General features: G+C 36.6%; 1 protein-coding gene across 3 annotated transcripts in view; it reads right to left on the bottom strand.

Annotated features, from left to right (window-relative positions):
* Positions 1-15,512, bottom strand: part of GABRB2 (gamma-aminobutyric acid type A receptor subunit beta2) — a 145,352-nt gene that overhangs the window by 80,044 nt on the left and 49,796 nt on the right. The gene's annotated exons all lie outside the window — the stretch shown is intronic.

The following is a 15,512-nucleotide window of genomic DNA, read 5'->3' as shown; positions in this document are numbered from 1 at the left end:
CACACACTTTTATGGGCAAGCAGGTCTCCCAGGAGACAAACATGGGATGATACATGAAAATTATCTGTGCCATGTTTTAACAGGGTAAGACAATTCTCTATAAGCCAGTCCAGCATTTTTCTCATTTCCCAGTACACCTTCTCAAGTACGCAGTTAAATGCTGTGTTAGGAGGAACATCCATCTGTTTGGGTTTTGTTGGGTTCATTCGGGGTTTTTTAAATTGTCACAACATATCAGTATTTTTGATACAAATTTACTTTCAGATATTTCAAGCATTGGCCAGAATTCATCACTACTGTCATGCATTACCCATGTTCATTTAACCTAATGCTAGAGCCAGTGACTCTGCAAAATCTCTCTCAGGAGGTAAATCTCATTTCTAAGCATAGACCAGAAATTTAGTGAACAATTTCAGCAGTTTCATAACTCTCCTGTTAAGGTTAAATATTTTTCTCCTGCTGCCCCTCCAAGCTGACAAAAGAGAAGAATAATCACATGAACACCAGTACTGCATTACAGAAATTATTCTTAGGAATATAGATGAGAGTCTGTTTATATTGTGTTCCACATTTTATAGCGACAAAGAAACTGAGGCAATAACCAAAAATTGCCTTGCTCAAAATGGCTCCACATTTCAGAATTTTCAACAGTTACCATCTCAGATGCTGAAAGCATTGCAAGTTTGATTGTGGTGCTGTGGATCTGTCTCAGCTTTCCATTTACTCCAAGACTTCTTCTATCAACAGATTAAAATGTTACTGCAGTGCCTTAAAAGGGTATTAATAATGTCTCTGTTCTTGGAATAGCACAGACATTCATAAATTCAGAATTCCAGCACTTCACTCAGAGAGCAAACTGCCTATTATGCAAAGCCTTTGCACTTTCTGTGCTAGCTAACAGAAACCATGCTCTGGCTCAAGCCTACAACTCTCTATGGAGGAAAACCAGGTTCCCTTCAGGTTCTTTCTACTTCTTTTTAGGTCACTTCTTCATTCACATTTCTGCCTATTTATATCTTGGAAACCTTGACACATGCCAGGCACAGCCCTAAGCATCCCTCTCTCCCAGCATCACTTTGTGTCACTCCCAAAGGCTCACCATCCCCCAGCCCCTGCATGCAGCCTCAAGTGGAGGGGAATTCATCCCTGTATGGCCAGAAACAGTAAGTATGTACTTGCTGAGGAGACACCTGTGGTACAACTCTCATTGCTAGGAAGAGTACTGTAGCTTTTAAAAAGTAATTATAGACTTCCTTTAATTGTACCTGCAGCATAGGATATTTCCTAAACAAAAAAAAAAAGAAAAAAAAAAAAAAAAAAAAAGAAAAAAAAGAAAAATAGACCAAACCAAACTGCCCTAGTATTTGCAAACAATGATCAGGTACACAGCAGTGATACTTAAAAGAAAACAAGACTTTAAATTATAAGTAAAATATATAAAATCTGACTTCTTTGGAGAACAAACCCAGAAAATGTTTGAACACAGAAATGCCTATACTATTGTGTGAAAGAAGCAATAATAGAAAATCTGGGGAGCAGAATGGCTATGAAAGACAGATGAAAGCAAAGAAGAAATAAAATTTTTAGGGATTTTCTTCATTAGTTGTGCCTAAATTGGCTTGTTTCTTGCAAGCCATAAAAACAAATAAATGCATGAGTAGAAAAGAAAAGCAAAACAACAAAGCAGTAAAAGTATTTCTTTTTTACCTGTCACATACAAATTACACTCGAATTCCAGAAATTAAAAAAGAAATGCTTTTAGTGGAACTTCAATATCTGGAAATCCTGACTTAAGTTCTGGCAAGTTCACAGACTGAAGAGTCTGAGAATCTCTTGAACACATAAGGAACGACTTACAGTTACCCACATAAAGCTTGCACTGCAAATGTCACATGTTGGTATTAGTAGGAACAAAGATGAAAATTCAGTGCTCCTGTCTGTGATTTGCTTGAAGGTTTCAGGCAAAGCTTGGCACAGGTGTACTTAAAAGAAGAAAGTGCACGTGCAAATTCTGCCTCTTAGCAACAGGATGTGATCATAGTATTGGATTTAAAAGGCAGGTGATGAATCAGAAACCCTCCTAAATAATGAGGGCAATACACCCTCTTTGCACAGAGTAAATGCCACCAGAGGAGGAGATATCACACAGCTAAGCCACTACCATCTGCACAATTAATAAATGCTCTAAGCAATGAGGGAGTAGGAGGAAAAGCATCATCACTTATGACTATGTAGTCATTAGCCAAGATCCTCATCTTCATTAGACAAATAAATTAAAATTCACATTTACTGAGCCACTGTCACAGTGGCTCCAAAACAATACTCTAAAAATGGTCCCAGTGGATTTGGATGAAAATGATGCCTTTTGAAAGAGTAGCTGGTAAGCACAAGCACATAATCAAATTCACTGACAATCCTGTGCTATTAATCTAAGGCAACCCTCCTCCCCCTACCTTTCACAATAAGGAGAAAAAAAAAATAGAGCACATGCTAAATTTTAGTGAAAAACAATAACTCAGGATAATAAAGGTCTGTAATTCAATGAAAAACAGACAAGAAGAACACACTGCTTTTCCAAAAGTTTCAGAGCTTTGAGAGATTTTACATTAGAAAATTCCTTAACAGAAAGCATGGATGAGCACAGTGATGAGGTAAAATAGCAAAACAAAGCAAAGCCAGAAGGGGACAGGATAATGCATTTTCAAAAAAATCATACAAAAGAAGAAAAACTTGGTCAGTGCTAAGACTATATTTGATGAACTAAAATCGCGGGGGAGGGGTGCGGTTTTCATTACTACTCAATATTGAAAATAGCACAAAAGTTATGCTCAAACAGAGAAGGGGAATGGTTTACTAACACTCACCCTTTGTACCAACATTGAGAGGGACTGTTTAACTAAACAGAAACTCTCCTGTGTTCCTGGGCACAAAACATCATCACTAAAACTTTTTTATTAGATAAATCCCCTGATGCAGAGCTGACACGCTGTTCTCCTAACTGGCATCACACTTTCAGAACAGAAGATAATAGATTGTCACACTAGGCCTGAACTGTCAATGTCTTTTAAAAAGCACTTTGAACATTATGTTTTCCAGGGCTAGTAAGAGGTGCTTAACAACAAAAAACTGTGAGGAATAAAACTTTATTCCTGTCTAAACTAACGAGCAAAATGAATCCTGACACCTTGCTCATTTCTCTCAACTAAAACAGAATTTTAAAAGTCTCAAAGTATAAGGATACTTTATTTCTATAAACAGGGGGTTAGTTTAGAGGTTGCACCATGGGCACAATATTAAATTTGTTGCATTCCCACCCTATTTTGCAGGACTGGGAATTTTGGGATTCTAGGAGGGATATTCAGACCAGCAGTCTCTCTGGGTTTATCAGCTTGGCCATCACACATCTAACATCACACTATCTGCTGATCCCATACTTTACAAAGCAAACCAAAAATCTGTTACTACGTATTGCACTGACAAATACAACTTAATAAAAAAGTCATCCAAGTGAAAAAAACTGCTTTACCAATGCTTTTTTTCTTTCATAGAGGTAAGTAATAATTATCTTTGCCTATCTGAAGTTGGAGCATTTTATCCACTAATCATGTATTTTCTAATTGCTTTATATTGATGTAATAGCCATACCTTCCTCTGAACAAAGCACTAATGAAGTTCTGTAATACCTGTAATGGCAGGTAACACTTAATATTTACTTTCATTTTTGACATTAAACAATAGCTACTCTCCATGCTCTTTTACTTGTCTTCAGTTCTGTGGGGAAATGTTCCCCACTGCTAACCATTTCAGTGCCTTGGTTCAATCTAGCCCTATTTCTAGAACCAGGACACAGCCAATTTTCTTAGCAATCTTATAAATCATAAATATAGATTGTACTGAAATTAAATCCATTGAAATAAAATGGAAAGATGAACTCTAATGAAAATTAAATGAGGTAAACCAGAGAAGATGTAACCTGATAAGACAGCTGGAATGGGAGTTTATCTCATTCAATACAAGAAAAATACCTTCAGTACTCATGGAAACAAAATATTAACATAGAAAAAACCCCCAAAAAGTGCAAATAAACAAAGCTAAAGACAATACCAAAACACTTACCATAATACCCCAGTATCAGATTCTGAGATATCCCTACACATAAACATTTTTTACAAGGTTTTGTTAAGTGTTCAATTATAAAAAAGGAAGAGTGCCATGATACAAGCTTTGGGTCTGTCCAGTTAAATCAAAGGAGGAGCAGAAAAAAGATGCTGACTGGAGGCCTGACTTAAATGGCAAAGTGCAGCTGCAGTTGATTTACATGAGTGGGACCCCACCTGCAGCATTAGTACTAACTTACAGAAGCACCTGTGCAGGGGAAAGGTTTCCTCCTAATCCTTGTCTACAAAGACCTTTATACCCTCAATTAGATTTTAATTTCTTCTAGAATAGTAACTTGCCTTGTTGTGGTTTTTTTTTTTTTTAAACTAACCATTAAAAAAAAAATCATAATTCTGAATACTGCAGTATATGCATCTGGACCCTTCAAAGCCAGGCTAAGTATTTTTTTAAATTTATATTATCAAAGACATATATAACTGCAAAATAAGAACACCTTCCTGAACACCAGCATTCAACATTTTATCCATATCCCAGTTTTAATAATGAGCAAATAATTTACTTGAAATGATACTGTGACTTCTTTATACAATAAAACCACCTTGCATTAGAAGATGAAGACAGAAGGCTATGAAAAAGTAATCTTGAGTATATCTTCAGAACCTCTTTCTTCAAAATGAAATAAACTACTCTGGTTGGGAGAAGGGGTGGATGTTTCTTTAACACACAGCAGTGTCCTTAGAATTTTTTTTTTCAGATAAGTATTGCAGCTCTTGAATGCATTTCTGGAAGGCATAGCAAAGCTACATGAAAATGACTAATGGCATATCTTTCTTATAGCTACTCTACCACCTCTTTAAAAATCCAACAGCAAACAAAAGTCATCTCCTCTCTGTTGTACGTGCCATTTCTCCAGCAACACTAATGCTGTGAAACAATATTCAAAGGCATTTCAGGATAACCATAATGTCTTACTTGTACATTCCAACTGTAGGTGCTTTGGAGACCCCCTTGGAAAAGCAGCCCACAGATTGGTGTTTAAAGATGCACAGTGTTTTACTCTCAGTTGTTTGCCAAGAATAAGATATACCCTGGGATTGAACAATGAAGTAAGCTCCTGTTGTGTGTAATGAAAAACAAGGAGAGAGGGATGAATACTCAGCATTTGCCTCCTTGCCTTTGTCTTGTTTTCCATCTCGCGCACTGATGGGTCATCTCTGCTTTTTCCAGAGAGAACCAAAGGGAAAAGACATGAGCCATCTTCTAGAGACTGAATATGATGAAAACATAGGTGGTATCTCCCTGAAAGGACAGAGCTTACCAGCAAGGTCTAACAATAATTTACCTCCTCAGCTGAACACAAACTGATGTCCTGCAGTCATCTGAGTTCAAGGGATTTCTAAGTTGTTTCCAAGTAGTTTTCATTGCCTGAAATTTGTAATATTTCAGTAAAAGTATCTATGAGGTAAACTGTAACAAGCTTTATGATTATAGTAAATTAATGTTTTCTTGGTTTCTCACATCAGCAGAAGCATTCCAAATTTTGTTGTGAGTGTTTCTACCTATGCAGTATCAGTCATATTGCCTTGTTAAGCTACAAGACTATTATTCTAAACACACATCTTGGTTTTAAGTTAAAAAACTACAAAGCTACAAAGCTAAAGATCTATTGCTGATAGCTAATTATTGCTGGCATTTCTACCAGTAACAAATGCTGTAAAAACATGCACAACAAAGAAAGTCACAATAGCAAAGGACAAAAAGTCAGGACAGAATTTGTGGATGTCAACATTGTGATAAAGAACAATTTCTTTCTTACTTCAATATTTCTGATGCTTACCTAGATATCTCCAAATGGGGATAGGTTCTGGATTGACAGAAACAACACAATGAAATAGGTTAAAAAGTTATGATCCCTAAGAGAGAAGCCAGCTAAATAATGCTGGACCACTTGGTCCTGACCTTACTGTTCCAGTTTCCATTAATGCAAATTAAACTGAGTTCTCAAAGTATTTCCCCAACAGCTACACATCCCCTGTTTTTCTCCATTCTGACACCAAAGAGAATGCACCACAACATTTTTCAATATATACTGAATACATTTTCCATCACCACTTTAAATAGGAAAAAAACCTGGCATGCAACACCTTCTATAGTAAAGATATCTCAGTCTTGCAGGGATTGTTAAGGACTATCACTACATTTTTTATGTGAAAACAAATGTTAACTTTACAAACCCCAGTGGCTTTAAAACCCTGCAAAGGGCTTTGGGAAAAGGATATCTTTCCACATTAAAAGGTCTTATGCTTTCATATGCCTTTCACTTTTCAAGATAAATTTCTGGAGCAAATATTTTTAAATGTCAGCATTTTAATAAACAGTCCTGAGACAGATCCCTGTCAGCGAATCAAAAAAAGCCCATAAGATGTAAGTATTTTTTTGGGGCAACACACATGAGGAACAGGGGGTCATTGTGCAGCAGAAAAATTATTCTATATTTGCCATCGTGGAAAGACAATGGGAAGACTGACACAACTGCAGGGCTCAGTTCAGGGCCCCTCCCTGCAAGGAAGAGAAGACATAGAGGCATTGGAGCAATACCAGAGAAGGGCAGTGGAGCCAGGACAGGGTTTGGAGCAGCACCTGAGGGACCTGTGGGTCTCAGCCTGGAGAAAAGGAGTCTCAGTGGAGACCTTCTCACTCTCTACAACTCCCTGGCAGGAGGTTGAAAGCAGGTGAGGGTCATTCTCTTCTACCAACAAGCAAAGGGAAAGAGAAAACAGTTCAAGTTGAACTAGGAGAGGTGTAGATTGCATATTAGGAAAAAAATACTTTCCTGCAGGGGCTGTTAAATATGGTAACAGGCTGCCCTAAAGAGGTGGAGTGACCATCCCTAGAGGAATTTCAAAGATGTGAGATGTGTCAGCAGCAGCCACCACAAAAAAAGATATGGTAAGCCACTGAAGGATGACATGCATATTCGATATTCTGCAATGGCTGCGGGTTTTTTAAAAAAGTGTTCTCAAAAGTGACCCACTGTATCACATGAAGCTGGAGAAAACAGTGACCCCTCAATTCAGAAGCTGAGCAGGATAAGGCACTCTGGCAAACCCTCCCTGGGAAATGCTGAATGTGGACTTACAGCCATGTGTGAGAATAATTTAGGGTCCTGAAAATTTCCTTGTTTCTGAGCAACTGCCAGAAAAGATCATGTCCACAGAACAAACCCTGGATCCTTACTGTATTGATTACAGCACCTTGAAACACCTCGTGCTGCTGAAACAGCCATTTCTGCGGAACAGTCTCCAGGTCACGTCAGCGAGGGGACTGCTGAGGTCCTTTTTGTTCTGACACAAGGAACATGCCTCATGTAGTTCTCTCCTTGTGATTTGATCTCACAGACTCCTCCTGGCCCTGAGACATTCTTGCCATCTGCTTGTACAGATGGCACATTCATGTAAATTTTAAAAAAGGGTTTTCCAAACATTTTCTATTCTCTCTTTTCCCAGCTAGTTCTAGACTAGCAGATGCAGTAAATGTTCTAGGAATGGCTATTCAGAAAGAAAAAAAAAAGCAGCAGGAAAAAGAAAATATGATCTTACACAAGTAATTTAGAGGAGAAAAAAATTCTCTTCACTGAACAGCAAGTAGAAATATCTGCATTATAGTCTAAAAATCACTGATAGATATAGCTTTAAAGTGCTCTTCTGCAGAGACTTACACACATCCTGAGGGTGGAGATCATACCTGGAAGCACAAACCCTCAGAATTTCTTATAACTTATCCTAGTTTCTCTCCTTCTAAGCAGGACTGAAAACTGTTCCAAGAAGAGCTCTCTTCAATTACTTCGCACACTGAAGACCACAAGAAATTTGAATTTTCAGAGAAATAAAGAAATAGACCCACGAGATGCAAGTAAAAAGATCCCAACAAACCCCCTATACTTGGATAATTCTAAAGAGGAGTTTAGATAATTCTTATCTCTCAAAAAACACTTTACCATTCTGTAAAGTTTAATAACAAAGTAGGATAAAACACTGGGTGAACAAATCAGCAATTATCTTCCCAGAAAATGCATTAAAACATAAAGAAAATGAGTGAAAAAAAGATTTTTTGGGTGAAAAAAAGTTACCCAAACTAGGTATTTAACTAGAATAAAAACTAAATCCAAGTACTTACAACTTCAGATAAGACATTTGGTAGGGAAAAAACCCATATTCTTCCATTCAATAAATTGTATTCTACAATGTCTTATATTAAAATGTAAAAGAAAATCTTAATCTGTAAAATCACAACTAGAAAGTGATTATGCATGACTCACAAGAGGTATTATTAATTCTACAGTGTCCTAACTTTTTTTTTCTTACACATGCAAGGACTCCAATCCTGCTCCTACTTCTGAGATCCATCACAGATTTTACCAATTTTATTAAAAGAAGCCAATGTGAGCAAGTAGAATTTATACATATGCAAATGTACTCTATTTATTTATGAAATCTATACAATATCTTTAAGCATGTGTTTGGATACACACATTTAGCAGCTGTCCCATTAGCTGAGTCTTGATCAGAGCATTCTGAGATTTTATGTATATCCTTCCAACTGGAAAACCTCCCTTCTCAGGATCACCAACTACCAGCTCAAATAATATGATCAAAGATTTTGCAGAAGAGAAATGATAGATTGCTGTAATTCTAAATTATATAAATATCAGATTAAATGTTTGATGACCTCTATTTGTTTTTTGCAATATGCAATACCCTTGGAGCAACTTAAACTATTTCATGGTTCTGTAGTTGATGGAGTTTTTCTTACTAATAAAGACTAAATGCCACAGTCTGTCTGTTAGGCAATAAAACTCAGAATTCTTTTCACTTCGTTGCAATGTAATAATTTTGGATAATAGGGCTTTTAATGGAAAGAATTCCTGTGACTTAAAGCATTTTTTTTTATTATGCTTAATTGAATTAATTATTCACATACTAATGACTTAACAGCCACTTCATAAAAAAATAAAAGCAAAAGACCCTTCTGAATACTTATCCCATGCTTAAAATCTAATAAAGGGACTGAAATAGAAAGACAGCTTTGTTTTCTTTCAGATAGGAGAGATATTTAAAAGACAACTACTCTTCCTCCTGCTGAGAATTAATGGTAAAAAGATGCCATTCCAAATCCTGCAGAAAAATGCATAATTATCTATGAGTCCTTAACTGAAAAGAGACATTTATGAGAGTCAGTGATCTCCTTTTTTTTTCCCCAGAAATGGCATCTTTCATTTTGTGAATGGGCTGCTACGTATGGAAAGTGGAACAATGTGATTCTGAGAGAACAAAGCAGATTTGTATCTATAACCCGGCCATCCCAAGATGCACATGAGGGCTGGCATTTTATAATTCTTCATAATAATGCTTGGCACTTGTGTAGTGTTTTATAGGATCAAAGCACTTCACAAACTAATTAATTAATCTTCACAACACCCCTGTGAGAAGGTAGGTTTTAGCATTCAATTTACCAAATGGAATAACTGAGCAGAGAAGCTGGATGATTTATTTCATGTCCAAATCTTCACTTCCCAGAAACATTGTTATTAGAAATAACAGTAGTTGCATTTCTCTGTTTTATTCCTTGGAACCTACAAAAGAACTATTTGCATGAGAAAAGAAAACAGCATCTGGGCACACCTTGGGCCAGAGCTGATACCTTGTTTATTTAAAACCACAATCAATTCACTTAAGAGACATACTGGAATTTAAGTTCCTTTCCTTATGCTGGGTCTATATTGACAGTGCAAGAAAAGAGCCATGATCAGATATGTCCTGCCCCAGGATTTCTAAATAATGAGATTGGGGTGGTAATGATTCCTTGTTAATGCAGAAATTCTTTGTACTTGAAATTCTATGTAATTGTATAGTATTCAATTTTTTTAAAGTCTTTGCAACAGCTACATGACTTCAGTTTGAAATGATGTTTTACTACATTTGCATTTATTTTTGCAAGTTTCCAAAAAGTTCTTGCTTTGACCACCTGCATACATGATTTAAGGGTTCTTACACGTCTCTGTATACTAACAGCCTTGAAAATCTGGACACAGAAATTGAATTAACCTCATTTCTTGTGCAAAAGTAAACAACTGCATGTCAGACTGTCAGAATTAGCTTTGGCAAATGTTCGCAAAGGAAAAGTCAGTAATTGCATCTCTAGGTGTGAGCACCAGCACAAAAAAAAATACCCACTCAACACAAAGGAAATGCTTCTTTACAGATTGACATTCTCATGTTCGAACAAGTCTTATAAAAATTCCTTTTTACTTCATCTCTGCAATGCCTATATATCCAAAATTAAGAAAGCTTGTATTTTTAATTGGAGAACAGAAAGCTACTGACACTTCAGACATCATAATAAAAATATACATCATATTTACATTTTTTTAAACAAATAGCAACACTATTCTGAGATACTATTGGTGCTATTTATGCTACAGGGTACCTCACTATAATGTTTTAATTCTTCTTCTTCCCTGAGGCTGCATAAGGCCCCCATTGGTGTGAAGGGCTGCACAGCCAAGAGAGGCACGAATGTGATGGAACCAGAAACACTTGCCCTCTTGACAGGTATCATAATCAAGAGCAGAGCATCCAAAAAAATACATTCTCCCCAGAAAAGAAGTCCAGGTTCTTCTTATCTCTTCTGAAACCCCCAAAGTGAAAAGATTTTGAGAAAATATTTTGTTTGACATGAATGTGCATTAAAAGTCCTTAAACGCCTTCTGTCCAGCTCCTGGAAATATAATATTGTAGCAAAAAGGTAGGACAGGTCAAGATATGTTGGAATAACAAGGGTATTTGAAATACTGTAGGCAGTCCAAAGATTTCATTTAAATTCACAGAATCACAAAATTTTAAGGGGTTGGAATGGATCTTAATGACCATCCAGTCCTAAACCCTTGTCATGGGCAGGGACAGCTTCCACCTCACACCTGGCCTTGAACACTTCCAGAGTTCCAGCTAGTACAAATTATTGTATGATTTTAAAACTGAAAAATGGAGCTTTACCTCCAAATTTTTCTTAGGATTTAATTAAAATTAAGCCCTATCAGGAAAAAAAAATCAAACCCAAAAAACAAAATAAAAATAAAACCCCCACCTCCCAAAACCCCCAAACCGAAACAAACTCCCCCCAAAATGAAAAACAAAACAAAACAAAAAAAAACCAACAACAACCAAAAAACCAAACAAACCAGCAACAAAGAAAAAAGTAGCTAAATAAAAATCAAATGCTTTACAGAACAGTAGCTGGTGTGAACACTTCACCTCTTAAATAATGTTGTCTGAGTAATAAAGATATTTGCAAAGCAATTGCTTTTAAAATTGTCCGTGGAATTTCATAGACAATGTGGTGCCCATGAAGAGTTAAGCTGCTAAACAAGTCTAATAATACAATAAAAATGCCCAATGCTGTTCTACCAGAGCAAAATATGGCAGAATCTATTTTATTTGCAGAAGTGAAAATTTCCAAGCAGCTGAAACGGAGTGAGCAGACAGCAGAAGGCACAGCTGAGACAACACAAAATACAGTCATCCAGGACTGTTTAGGATTTTGTGACTCAGTGCTGGTAGCAGGAAATGGAGAACAAAGCAAGGCCATCATACACATAATTCTCTCATTTGTGGCAGATTACTGTGTTCCATCAGTCAAACAGGAATTATTGCTGCCTGAGTTGGAGATTCATAGTTGGTAATGTATTAGATGAATCTTGGCAAGTAAAACTGTTGGGCTTTCAAATGGGAAAAGTCTTTAATTTCTAAAAAAACTCCTCTGGTCTGCTTCCTTTTCCTTTTGGCCAAAAAGGATGGGAACGTCATTAGCTCACAGAACATGTTTCGTATCAGGAGTTATGTATATATTCAATTTTTCTGTAAAAACCACCCACAAACTTCATTTACAAAAAGCATAAAACCATCCTACTGAAGAGACACAAAAGCATACAACGCTCTTGGTCAAGTAATTATCATTTTTCTACCCACTGTCACAGAGTTCTCTTGTGAGGAATGTCGGGACAAGTGTATGCAAGAGTCAATATCTCTGTAAATAGCCCGGTAATGGTGCAAAACCACACAAAACTACACAAAACATCTTCAGCCACTTTTTCAACTATATTTAATCATTGCATTCCAAACTAAATTTCATCCCTTACTCTGACACATGGCATCACAAGACTTTACCAGCAAAGAGGCAAGTTCCAGAGAGACACCATAAAGTAGTTACACAAAAAGCAGTAATTCTATATTGGCAAATAGAAGGATCTTGTCACCATTCTCAAATTTTGCATTCCCATCCCTGGAAAAAAATTCCAAAAACTTGGTGTTTGCAGAGGGTGGAAAAATCAGAGAAGTGATTCTTCCCCAGGCTTACACAGAAGAAAGCAGAAGACAGCTGAACTTTCCACATTTTAGAACAGGTTTGTCAAAAGTCAGGGTATATTATATATATACAAAAATAAATACAAAAAATAACAAACTTCTCTACTGTAGCATCCATTTCTGTTAAGTGTATTATATAAACCAGATATTTTAACACAAAAAAATTAGTTAAAGCCATATCTTTTCCTTAGTTCTGACTGCATACTGAATTCAAATTTTATTCAACCTATACTATTTGCTATCCTAGATTTGAATGTCTAAATTTACTGATCTAAATGTTGTCAAATCACTAATATCCTCTTGCAAGTCATCTTAATTTCCAGCATAGTAATTTCACTGTAATGACTCTTTATTTAAGACTACATGTTTACAATTTTCTACCATTTAGGTGATTTAAGTATATCATCTACTGAATGTCCTGCTCTTGGCAGCAATGAGTAATTTTCTTGACAGATGGAATATGAAAAAAATACTAAATAAAACATTTTCCCAAAACATAAATAGCTGGCAGTTATCCCTCAGAAATAAAAGTCCTTCTTAACTTAAATGCAACCAGCATGTCATGTTCTCTGTAAAAACAAGGTCAAGAATTTAGTTATGCCCTTAACTAATGCCCTATTGCAGTGAAGAAGGCAGGCTATGAGGACAACATACCAACCATTTGGATGTCTCCATTCATTATTAGCCATTCCTCTTTTTTCCCCTCCTTCTCTCCCCTCTGCCAGCGACAGCATAATCCAGGTGCTCACAAAACTGCCTTGAGTCCTTCCTGAAATTTACCTTCCCAACATCACATCTAATCAGATGTGACATGCACACCATGTATGGGCTCTGCTCACAAAAACAAAGAGAACACTGTTAAGGGATCACTGCTTGCTGTGTGAAATAGAAATTCAACTATAGGGACACAAAAGAAAGGGATGGTTACATTTGTACTGGTAAGATCACTTGCTGTTCAGTGAATTTGGTTACAGAAATCAAGGTAAATGCAACTGAATTCACAGAAACTTTTATATATGTGTGGATGTGATGATGTTTATAAATAGATGTAAGGGGAGGTGAAACACTTCAGACTGATACTTAAAGGAATCTCAGTTTTGAAAAATGAATCCCACAGTAAGAATATGTGACTGCAAGGATAAGCTAAAGTAAATTAATGCAGCAACAACAGTAGTGATTTTCAGAATAATAGTGTTTAGGGCGTTTTAGATATCTGAGAAATACAACTAAGCAGGCATTTTTAAGATGTGGAAATTACTAATAAGCAAGAAGTAAATACATCAGTACTGCAGACATTTAAAATAACAGTAACTCTGAGTTGAATTTAGATGAAATAGCTAGATATAGCTACTTAAAGCTATAAAACTAAAACCTTAATATTAGAATGAGATCACTGATTGCCACTTGATCCAGGGAAGGCAAAAGCAGAATATGGCCAGTCACATAACCCTGTTGTATTTCCACTGGTGCATCTTCCCCATCCAGCCCAGGGTTTGAAGGTCATTTTAGCCAGAAAGTTCTTCTGAGACCTACTGGGCTGAGCCTGAGGAGGAATCAATTCTACAATTCACAAGACTTGTCTGGGGTTCATTAAGAATTAGGAGCTGTAAGAGGGCTTTTCTTCCCACGTCATCTATTAGGTACCTGTTCTGTCCCACAGTCCCCACCCCAGAACACACAAGAACCTGCGGTGCCCTTCACCCCTGCGCTGCCCGAGGGCACAGGTGCCACAGGAGTGCAGGCAGTTGCAGTCCCCAGGCTCAGGTGACACTGACCCTGGCCCTGCCCCCAGGCACAATTCACTGCAGCACAGCAAAGAACACAGCACAGCTCGCATCCAGCATTTATCTTGTGCCAGCTCGCAGGGCAAAGAGAACTCCTGACATGCACCAAGTAGAGTCTTAAAAGAGATGTAACAACTGATAGTCTCAAATGTGAGATTGCAAGGTAAATCAGAATAATAGAAAATTGTTTCCTAAAGTGATATTTTTAATCTAGGAAAAAAGCTGTCGAAATATCTTTAACTCTGGGCTGTGCACAAATCCTAAAATAGAGAAAAATCCCATTTTAGAATTATTCTAAAACCATTTTGGATAACATATTGTGATTGCAAGTATTGAAGAAAATAACTCTGGGAAATAAAGGTTCAAAGCATTAATAACGATTCCTCTAATTACATTGAACAGCTTTAAGTAAAAAATAGATACCATTTCACTTTATTGCATCTCATAAGAGACATTAAAACGGATTTGCTATTTGTGCTGAATGAAAAGGAGGAACAGTTTCACCCAAAACAATGAAGCAGTATCAACACCAGTTCAGCTCAAAGAAAAGAAACAAACAAAACTGTAAACAAAGTATATTTCATGAAAGGTTTTAAATTTTTGAAAAACAAATGAACATCACAAAGAAACTCCCAGAAAAAAAAACTTTCTTTTACTTGATTCTTCTGTGGACAATTTTTTCTGAATTCTACTTGCTGCTTACCAACCTTTTAATAAAACAGAATTTATCACAGACGCTTAAGTACTCAGAATAAAAAATGCTACAAATAGCAAAACAAATTTAGCATTATTGAAGACATTAATTCTGATATTTATTTCTTATTTATTCTAGAAGATAATAATAAAGTTTATGATTTCAGAATATTAAATTGAAAACTACACCCAAACCCTTTTTATGCTCGCTCTCACTCCATTAATATAAATGTGTGTTATGTAGCTGGTTTATATTTCACTTTAAACTGCAGCTGCCTTTCAAGGAACCAAGTATCTGTTGCTTCACTGAGCAATCACAAAAAGTCCAGACTTGCTCGCAGCCATAGTGCCAGAGCCTGAACTGCTCCCACAGAAACACAACTGGACACAACCAACTTTGGTAATTACAATCCCCAGCTCCGCAGCATTTTCTGTTGTTAACCCAGGCAATGCTTTCCTGCTGTTTTGTTACCTGCCCACACAGCATTGGCATCAC

The sequence above is a fragment of the Anomalospiza imberbis genome, chromosome 15 (genome assembly GCF_031753505.1).
Source record: "Anomalospiza imberbis isolate Cuckoo-Finch-1a 21T00152 chromosome 15, ASM3175350v1, whole genome shotgun sequence".
Classification (NCBI taxonomy): Eukaryota; Metazoa; Chordata; class Aves; order Passeriformes; family Viduidae; genus Anomalospiza; species Anomalospiza imberbis.
The sequence above is the reverse complement of the archived record's forward strand: the minus strand, read 5'-3'. Positions and strand labels throughout refer to the sequence as shown.